Below are 9,049 nucleotides of genomic sequence, written 5' to 3' on the forward strand. Positions count from 1 at the left end.
TTGCCAGACAGGATATGCCTTCCTTTAAGTTGTTGGCCAGGGTGTCCCAAGAGACTCCCAGACAGTAACCCAGCATAGAACTGGGAAAATGAACAGCAGACCCCAATCTTATCTAAAGTAATATTGGCAACTGATTGCTGCTAGATAAGGAAAAGCTGATCTTCTTAAAACAAGGAACTCTAGATAGGCTGACTAGATTCAGCAGATGGACAAGCACTGGGGAACAGCTGGGGGCGCCGACAACACAGTGGACAGTGACAGAGTGTATGGGCTCCAGTGGAGGGGGTAGCTATGGGAGGGTGCCATTTGGGAAGTGGGTATGTAGATGAATAAGATTGTTTGGGACGTTCTGTATGAAATACACACAAAAAAATCAACAAATAAACAGTTATATTAAAAAATAAAAAATGGAAAAATAATATATAAAATATTTTAAAAAATTCTCCTCTACTTCCTCATGATTATAGCATCATGTTCCTTTCAAAGTCTTTATTTCCTATTTAAACACTTGTTTGTCTAATGTTCTCCTTACATTCCTTTTGCCCATTTGCATTGGACCATTTAAACATCAGGGCTGAAAGGGACATTGCAGAAACAAGAGTTAACTGTGAGTAATGACGCTCAAAGATTTGGGGCATTGCATTAGTCATGACATTCTACAAGCTTCTTATTCTCTTCTTTTTTGTGTGCCTTCAAAATATTCAGATTTTGTTGTAAAATACTGAAGGCAAAAAGACATATTCAGAAATACCCCTTTTCCTACACAGAGACCGGTGACTGCCAAGAAGACTCTGAAGGTGACCTTGATCAGAAAGACTGCATTTCTAAGCTCACCTGTCCCTTGTAGTCAGTCTTCTATTAATATCCTTCTCTGTGAATGGGATTTTCTACACTGTCCCTTGCATGTCTACCCTGAGTCCCCATGTAGGGAGATTTCTAAGGTGATGGATGGCATGTTCCCTGCAGAGTCTTTGGAAGGGAGAGTGAGCAGAAGCTACACAGGTACCATTTCCTGCAGCTCAAACCCCACCTGCAGTTCTACCTTTATATCATCAAATCAATGTTTGTTTTGCCATAGTAGAAATTCAATCTAGAAATGAACCTTTCCATGTATAGCAATTTATAACATCGCCTGAAGCTTAGCGAGGTAACAGAGAGTGGCTGTACAACCACAGATGTATTTATTGCAAGGTAGAAAGTCATCGTTTTATATAACAATTTCTATTCTTTTGCTATGGTTATTATAAAAACATCTTTATGTATTCAAGCCAAAGGCTGACATGCTGTATCCAGGTTAAGGAGAATCTAAGATAGCATAATTATTCCTCATTTATAAATCAACTGTGATAAAGCATGTTTTATAATATTCCATTGTAATACCAAAATGCCATTTTCCCTTATTAAAATAAATGTAAGCCAAGCATAACTTGTAAGGTCACAAGCCTGCATCCCTTTCTTAAAAGTCTTAGAAGTCATGCTGGTGGCTCATGTCTTCTACCCCAGCACTTGGGAGGCAGAGGCAGGCAGGACTCTGTGAGATCCAGGCCAGCCTGGTCTACATAGTGTGTTCCAGGTGGCTAGAACTAAGGAAGCCATGTCCAAAAAAAAAAAAATCTTAGGACTCATGAAGGAAACCCAAGCCTAATGTCCCTAAATGAACATATTAAGATGAACAGACCCCAATTCCATTCTCCCCACACCCTCAAAAATAAATGTTACCACAACAGAAGAAAAGAACGGTGGTCATGTAACTGACATCAAATGGGTGAGCTCCACTGAGTGAGAACACAGAAACTAACTTTATTTAACTCCCACACTCTTTCAGCCTCCCCTGACCTTGCCTGCATCTGGATGTTATCTCAGGCACATGCTTCATTTTAGTTTTCCTCAGCTGTAGGCCAAATTCTAGCCTTTCCAGGGCCATTTCATAGCTTAGGCCCATTTCCTGTATCAAAATTTAAATTGTGACATCAACATGGCTTCTCCCTCAACCCCCATAGCCACACCCCCTTCCACACCTTTCCCCACAGATGGCCTGAGAGTACATCGTGCTTCCGCTGAGCTTTGATTGGTCTACCTCCTCATGACTGGCGCATGATCAGCGTATGATCCCCAATGCTAGATAGAAGTATGTGATCCGCATGACCTTTGCTACCATTGGTCCACAATGGGTGCCCTTTCATGTTACTGGATGATTAGGTGTATATATACAGCCTGCTGAAAAATACAGTTCTGCCCTCTGATGTGCTCCCGGAGTGGTCTTTGCTCCGCAAGCCTGGTTTTTCTGGTACGTGATCCCCACCATGGGTAACTCTTCTACCACCATCGCTGCCATCATTGGCCGCTCTCACTTTTCACCTTTGCTCAGGAGAATCCACCACCACCTGCCACCATGGTGAACTTCACAGTGGACAGATCCAAGCCATCATGGACAAGAAGGCCAACATCCTGAATATGTCTGTCAGTGCACACGTGGACCATGGCAAGTCCACACTGACAGACTTGCTGCTGTGTAAGGCAGGCATCATTGCCTCTGCATGTGCCAGGGAGTTGTGCTTCACAGACACCTGCGAGGACAAGCAGGAGATGCATCACCAAAAGTCCACTATCATCTCACTCTTCTACAAGCTGTCGGAGAACGACCTGAACTTCATCAAGCAGAGCAAGGTCGGGTCAGGCTTCCTCATCAACCTCATTGACTCCTCAGGCCATGCAGACTTTTCCTCAGAGGTGACGGCCACCCTGCGAGTCACAGATGGTGCCCTGGTGGTGGTGGACTGCATGTCTGGAGTGTGCGTACAGACAGAGACGGTACTGTGACAGGCCATCGCTGAGTGCATCAAGCCTGTGGTGATGATGAATGGGCACTGGGCTTGCTGATTCTTGGCATTACTTCCTTGATTGCTCTGCTGACTTCTGCTGTTACTGCTGGGGTGGTCTTGACTAACCAGGCACCTCAAGCCTCAGCGCTCAACAATCTGTCGGTATTTACATCGGAGGGACTTTCTTCAGCAGCCTTCTCCTTAGAACCTGTCAGACTGGGCATAGCCAACCTTCAGACTCAGCTGGACATTCATGCTTTTATCCTTGAGGCTATATTGCATATGATGGGTCTTCCTTGTGATGTTAGAGTCACCCATGTCTGTGTTGCTCCTTAGTTGGTTGCCAATGATTCCTTTAATATTGTAGTAGCTATGCTTAATGAAACCCATAATCTGTCACAATATGTCTGGGGTACTTGGGACAAAAATATGGTCCACCTTACAGCACTGTATCACTGATATAGCTACCAGTGTTAATAATGCTTGGGTTGATATCATCCCTTTACCCTCTCTGATGCAGGATTTTCTAGGACATTTGCAATTCATTGGTTCATGATTCAGTAATCCCCTCAGGGCCCTGTTTTGGGGTGCAATGGTATTGGCCATTATAATTCTGCTTTACTGTGTTACAGCACTGTGTGCTCAGATTAGGGATCTGCACTAACAAATAGCAATGTTGGCAGAAGTCATTCATGAACAGTTACCCCTGCAGGCTACTGCCTGGACACATTTGGTCGAGACCCTTAGCCCAGCCCAAGCTCATTTTGTGTTCAGGGTGGGTTTTATGGTCGTCCACCTAACCATTGTCGGCTTTTATAAAAGAAAAACGGAGACTTGTAGGCAAAATTCTAGCCTTGCCAGGGCCATTTCATAGCTTAAGCCCATTTCCTGTATCAGAATTTAAACTGTGCCATCAACATGGTGTTCTCCCCCACCCCCATAGCCACGCCTCCTTCCTTCCACACCTTTCCCCACAGATGGCCTGACAGTGCATCATGCTCCTGCTGCACTTTGATAGGTCTGTCTCCTCATGACTGGAGCATGATCAGCGGCATGATCCCCAATGCTAGATGTAAGCGCATAATCAGTATGACCTTTGCTACCATTGGTCCACAATGGGTACCCTTTCATGTTATTGGATGATTAGGTATATATATACAGCCTGCTGAAAAATAGAGTTCTGCCCTCTGAAGCGCTCCCAGAGTGGTCTTTGCTCTGTCGCACTTGCTCTTGGTGGAGTGTGGAGTTGCTGCTGGACTGTGTGGACCCACACTCAGTACTATATAATGTTATATTATTGAACATTTTAAAAAATTATCAAATTTGCATAGGAAGTTACGAAGTATATCCAGTTTTATATTTCTTCTTTTTCTACTTCTACATATACACAGTGGAGTATTATTCAGCTCCTAGAAAAACAAAATTCTGAAATTTACAGGTAAATGGATAGAAATGGAAACTTACTTTTCAAAACTATAAAAATGCAATGTGTCCCCACTGTCGTCCTCATTTCTCACATTATACTGAGGATTGCTCTAATTGTTTTCTTACCTTTATCTTCTCCAGGAATTCCAAGGCTCCCACACTGTGCCAGGAACTCTACTGTTCCTATCTTCTCTGGTAGACACACGATGCATGGTGCATCCATGAATGAGGTCTAGGGATCTTCTTCTGGGAAGAACTCTACTGTCTATGAGTACCTCTCTTGGTTCCCAACACACTTTGACTTGGTGGCAGAGAACTGGCAACATGGAAGAGTAGATCCCCAGTGTTTCTTCTCTCTGATGGATCTATTGCCTTCCCTTACATCAGCTCTTAGGTGTGGTCACTGGCCATTTTACAAAGGACTGTAAAGATGGATCTAATTTCCTTCTTCATAGTACAGCAGACTTTCTAATTCTGCTGAGCTATGTTAATAACACTCTAAGACATCAAGAAGCCCATTGCATTTCCTCTTGAAATAAAGCTAATAGTGAAATTTCAAACAAGAACACTTGTTTTTCAGGGTTCAACTTACTGGTAGTATATAACAATTATTCAGAGAAAACATTGTAGTAAGAGTTACTTAACCAGAAAACAACAGACCATTAGAGTTTGAAGAAAATTTGAAATACTCTTAGATTAGTCATTTCACTAATTAACTAAATGACCATCATAAATGTTAACCAGGTTAATTGAAACCAAATGGCGTGTTAGTAGGTTAAAGAGAGATAGCGAGGCATAGAAATCACTTGATTTTTAAAATATAAGTTTAAAACTAAAATACTGGATTTTTAATGTGTTTTCAAATTCTGAGAAGCTGTAATATCAAACTGGGTGGAAAAAAATCTCCTTTGACAAAAACATTCTATTTATTTTTATGTTTTATTTATTTATTTTTTATGTGTATGAGTGTATTGCCTGCATGTATGTGAGTGCACCCATATTGTGCAATGCCATGGAGGTCAGAAGAGGGCTTCGGATTCCCCTGGAACTGGCATTAAGGACGGTTCATAGCTACCATGTGGGTGCTGGGAATCAAACCCGGGTCCTCTGCAAGAGCAGTCAGTGCTCTCAACAACTGAGCCATTTCTCCAGCCCCCCAAATCTCTATATATCAACTTATTTTAAAAATGAAAATGCTAATTTTAGTTCAAAGACAATGAACTAAATGTTTTTATTTGTATTTTCTTTTCATTGAAATCAGCGATATATTATGTCCATGCACATGCCACCAGCATGGCAGAGCACTTTCAGAAAAAGCTATGCAAAGTTCTAAGCATGGAGAGCCTGGTCTGAAGAGAGCTTTGTTACTTTGAGAGATGGGGTATAACATAATAAAGCATAGGATGAGATAAAGGAGAATGGGGTGAGAGTAATCAGAATGCATTATATACATGTATGAGATTGTCAGAGAGAAAATGTAATTAAAGAAATAAATAAATCTGTTTTAAGTCAGTAAGAGAGTATTAGTTTTTGCTTTCATCATCAATAGGCACTAACAGAGATTATAAGACATGGAAGTGAGCATCTGCCCCTGAAATGTAAACATGACCTTGAAATTGGGCAGTGGAATAAAGTAAGATATTGTGTTGGTCTAGGGATGTGGAAAAATGTAGGTTTTTCTCTAGGATCTACAACCCCTCCAGCCATGTGTAATTAAGCATGTTTACAGTACCACACATGACTTCCCTCCCATTAAGAGGTCTTAATTCCAATTAGACAGGTGTTGATTACCCCCAAGATAAAATTGCCACTACTGTATCAATAGTGATAGTTTGCTGGGCCAGTCATTGTTGTTTATTAGGCTTTACAGCTGGGTTGGACCATAGATTGATTTTTCTCCCTTAGCCTTCGCATAGTATCCTCTGATGCTATAAGAGCTAGTCATCAGGGAGAAGGCATCCAGGTCAGTTCCAGCTCTATTGATTCAAATCCTGTATCTGAAGTATGTCCTGTCTTCAGCAGTAGTGTTTTACCTTCAAGTTCTAGGAGATAAGTAAGGGTTCTGGCAATAGCCTGTGTTATTTTGGAAGTCTCTTGGACTACCCTGACAAGTAACTCAAAAGGAGGTTTCTCCTGTCTGGCACTGTATTTTTTGGTATATAGCCTTCACATGCACTCATATATTTATTGAATGTGTATTTTTCAGTAGCACTTTGAACTAATACATTTCCCCCTGGTTTGACATACTATCTAAGCATTATTTATCTCTCCCCTCACTCTCCCTGTATACCCTCACTTCTCCTATCCCAGTTAATGTACCTCTGCCTTTTCCCCATTCCCCCTTAATAACATTTGTCTGCTACTATTCCCCTTGCTTGCTTTTCTGAGTCTGTGTTACTTCACTTAGTATAGCAGTTTCTAGTTCCATCCTTTTACCTGCAAATTTCATGATTTCATTTTTATTTACCAAGGAGTATGACTCCATTGTATAAATATACTGCATTTTCATCATCCATTCATCAGTTGAGGGACATCTAAATTTCTGTTTCTTAGCTATTGTGAAAAGAGTAACAACAACCATAGTGGTGAAAGTATCTCTATAGAAGGATGGATCCGCTAGTATATGGCAAGGAATAGTATTATCAGATCATATGGTAGAATTATTTTTATTTTTAAAAAATATTTTACTATTACACATCTGTAATGCAACCTCTACACCTAAGGCTCATGGAACATAGAAGAGGCATAAAGAAGAGGACAGTAAGGAATTAGTTCTCATTAATGAAGCTCCCTCATGTAGCAGAGGGCCAGGAACACAAAAGGTCACAAATGGCCAAAGTGTGGAGATCAAGATTCTGCTAAATAATGGTCCTTGGACAGGACCCCTTTATTAAACTCATCCACCCAAGGCTCAGAGACCATTGCAAAAGAGGGGGGCTTAAAGATTGTAAGAGCCATGGAGGAAGTGCATGACCATATGGAAACAGAGTCCTACAAACTCCTGGGAACCTGCTCATATGATTCAATGGCACAGGTGTCAGCATTCACAAATCCGATACAAACTCAGGCAGTAACTCAGCATAGAACTGGGAAAATGAACAGCAGACCCCAGTCTTATCCAAAGGAATGTTGGCAACTGATTGCTGCTACATGAAGAAGACCTGATCTTCCTAAGGGACTCTGACTATAGGCTGACTAGACTCAGTGGATGGATTTGCACTGGGGAATGTTTGGGGGCACTGACAACACAGTGGGCAGTAACATGGGCTCCAGTGGGGGGGTATCTGAGGGTGCCAGTGGGGATGGGGTTATAAAGATGATTAAGATTGTTTGAGATGTTCTATATGGAATACACACAAAAAATCAATAAAACATAAAAAATATATTTTATTATTTAGGCCAAGTGTGGTGGCAATTGCCTTTAATCCCACCTCTCAGGAGGCAGAGGCAGGTGGATCTCTGTGAGTTCAAGGCCAGCCTGGTCTATGTAGTGAGTTCCAGGCCAACTGGAACTACAGGGAGATCCTCTCTCAAAAAGACGAAAAAAATTATTATTTCTTTTTATGTGTATGAGTGTATTGACTACATGTATGTAAGTTCACCCATGTCAGGCAATGCCTGAAGAGGTCAGAAGAGGGCACCAGATCCCCTGGAACTGGAGTTACAGATAGTTGTTATCCATCATGTGGGTGCTGGGAATCAGTCATGGGTCCTCTGCAAGAGCTGCTAGTGGTCTTAACTGCTTAGCCATCTCTCCAGGCCCTACTTTCAGTTTTTTAAGTGTTCTCTATACTGGTTTCCCCAACGTTTGCATCAGTTTGCAATTCCACCAACAGTGGATGAGGTTCCTTTTTTCCCCCCATCCTCACCAGCATTTGGTGTCATTAGTTCTCTTAATCTTAGCCATTCTGACTGGGGTTGGATGAAATCTTAAAATAGTTTTGATTTGCAGTTCCTTAATTACTAAGGATGTTGAACACTTTTTCAGATGTTTCTTAACCTCTTCTGAGAGCTCTCTGTTCAGATTCACAGCCCATTTTTGAGTCATTTGTTTTCTTCCTTCTTTGGTTTTGAGTTCTTCACATATTCTGTATATTAATATGTTGGATGGATACCTTCTGTTGGATGGATACCAGGTGATGATTTTCTCCCACTCTGTGGGCTTCCTTTTCACTCAATTCGTTGTTTCCTTTGCTGCACAGAAGCTTTTAATTCAATGGGGTCCCATCTATCAATTGTGGATCTTAATTTTTGAGTGACTAATGTCCAATTTATTTAGAAAGCTCTTTCCTGCACCTATATTTTATGGGGTAGTGTCTATGTATAATTCTATTTCAGCATTTCAAGCTTCACATTGATGTCTTTGGTCCATTTGGATTGACTTTGCAGTATGATAGGTATGGGTCTAATTTCATTCTTCTACATATAGAGATCCAATTTTGCCAGCACAGTTTGTTAAATATGTTATCTTTCCTCTACTGTGTGTTCTTGGTACCTTTGTCAGATATCAGGTGGCTGTAATTTTGTACACTCATGTTTGGATCTTCATTCTAAATATGTATTGCATATTTACAGATAAGTGTACCTTTCACCCTTCATCAGAGAACCTTCTTTTTGCAACAGATAGAGACTATTACAAAGTCCCAGAACTGGTCAGATGCAGAGGAGCGGTGTCTGTGAGACAGTTAATTCTAAGTGATGGGTGGAAAGACAGTGTCTTACGGGGATAGGACTCTTGGTAGGCCCAATGGATAGACTCATACTGAAGAACATTTGGGAATACAAATCAAACTCTACAGGCA

The 9,049-nt window shown here is 41.3% G+C and overlaps 1 pseudogene; it reads left to right on the forward strand.

Moving 5' to 3' along the window:
* The first annotated feature begins 448 nt into the window (after positions 1–448).
* Positions 449–5,044, forward strand: LOC115068801 (annotated as a pseudogene).
* Positions 5,045–9,049: the final 4,005 nt, after the last annotated feature.

This window comes from Nannospalax galili, unplaced genomic scaffold, assembly GCF_000622305.1.
Source record: "Nannospalax galili isolate Female #2095 unplaced genomic scaffold, S.galili_v1.0 scaffold128, whole genome shotgun sequence".
Lineage (NCBI taxonomy): Eukaryota > Metazoa > Chordata > Mammalia > Rodentia > Spalacidae > Nannospalax > Nannospalax galili.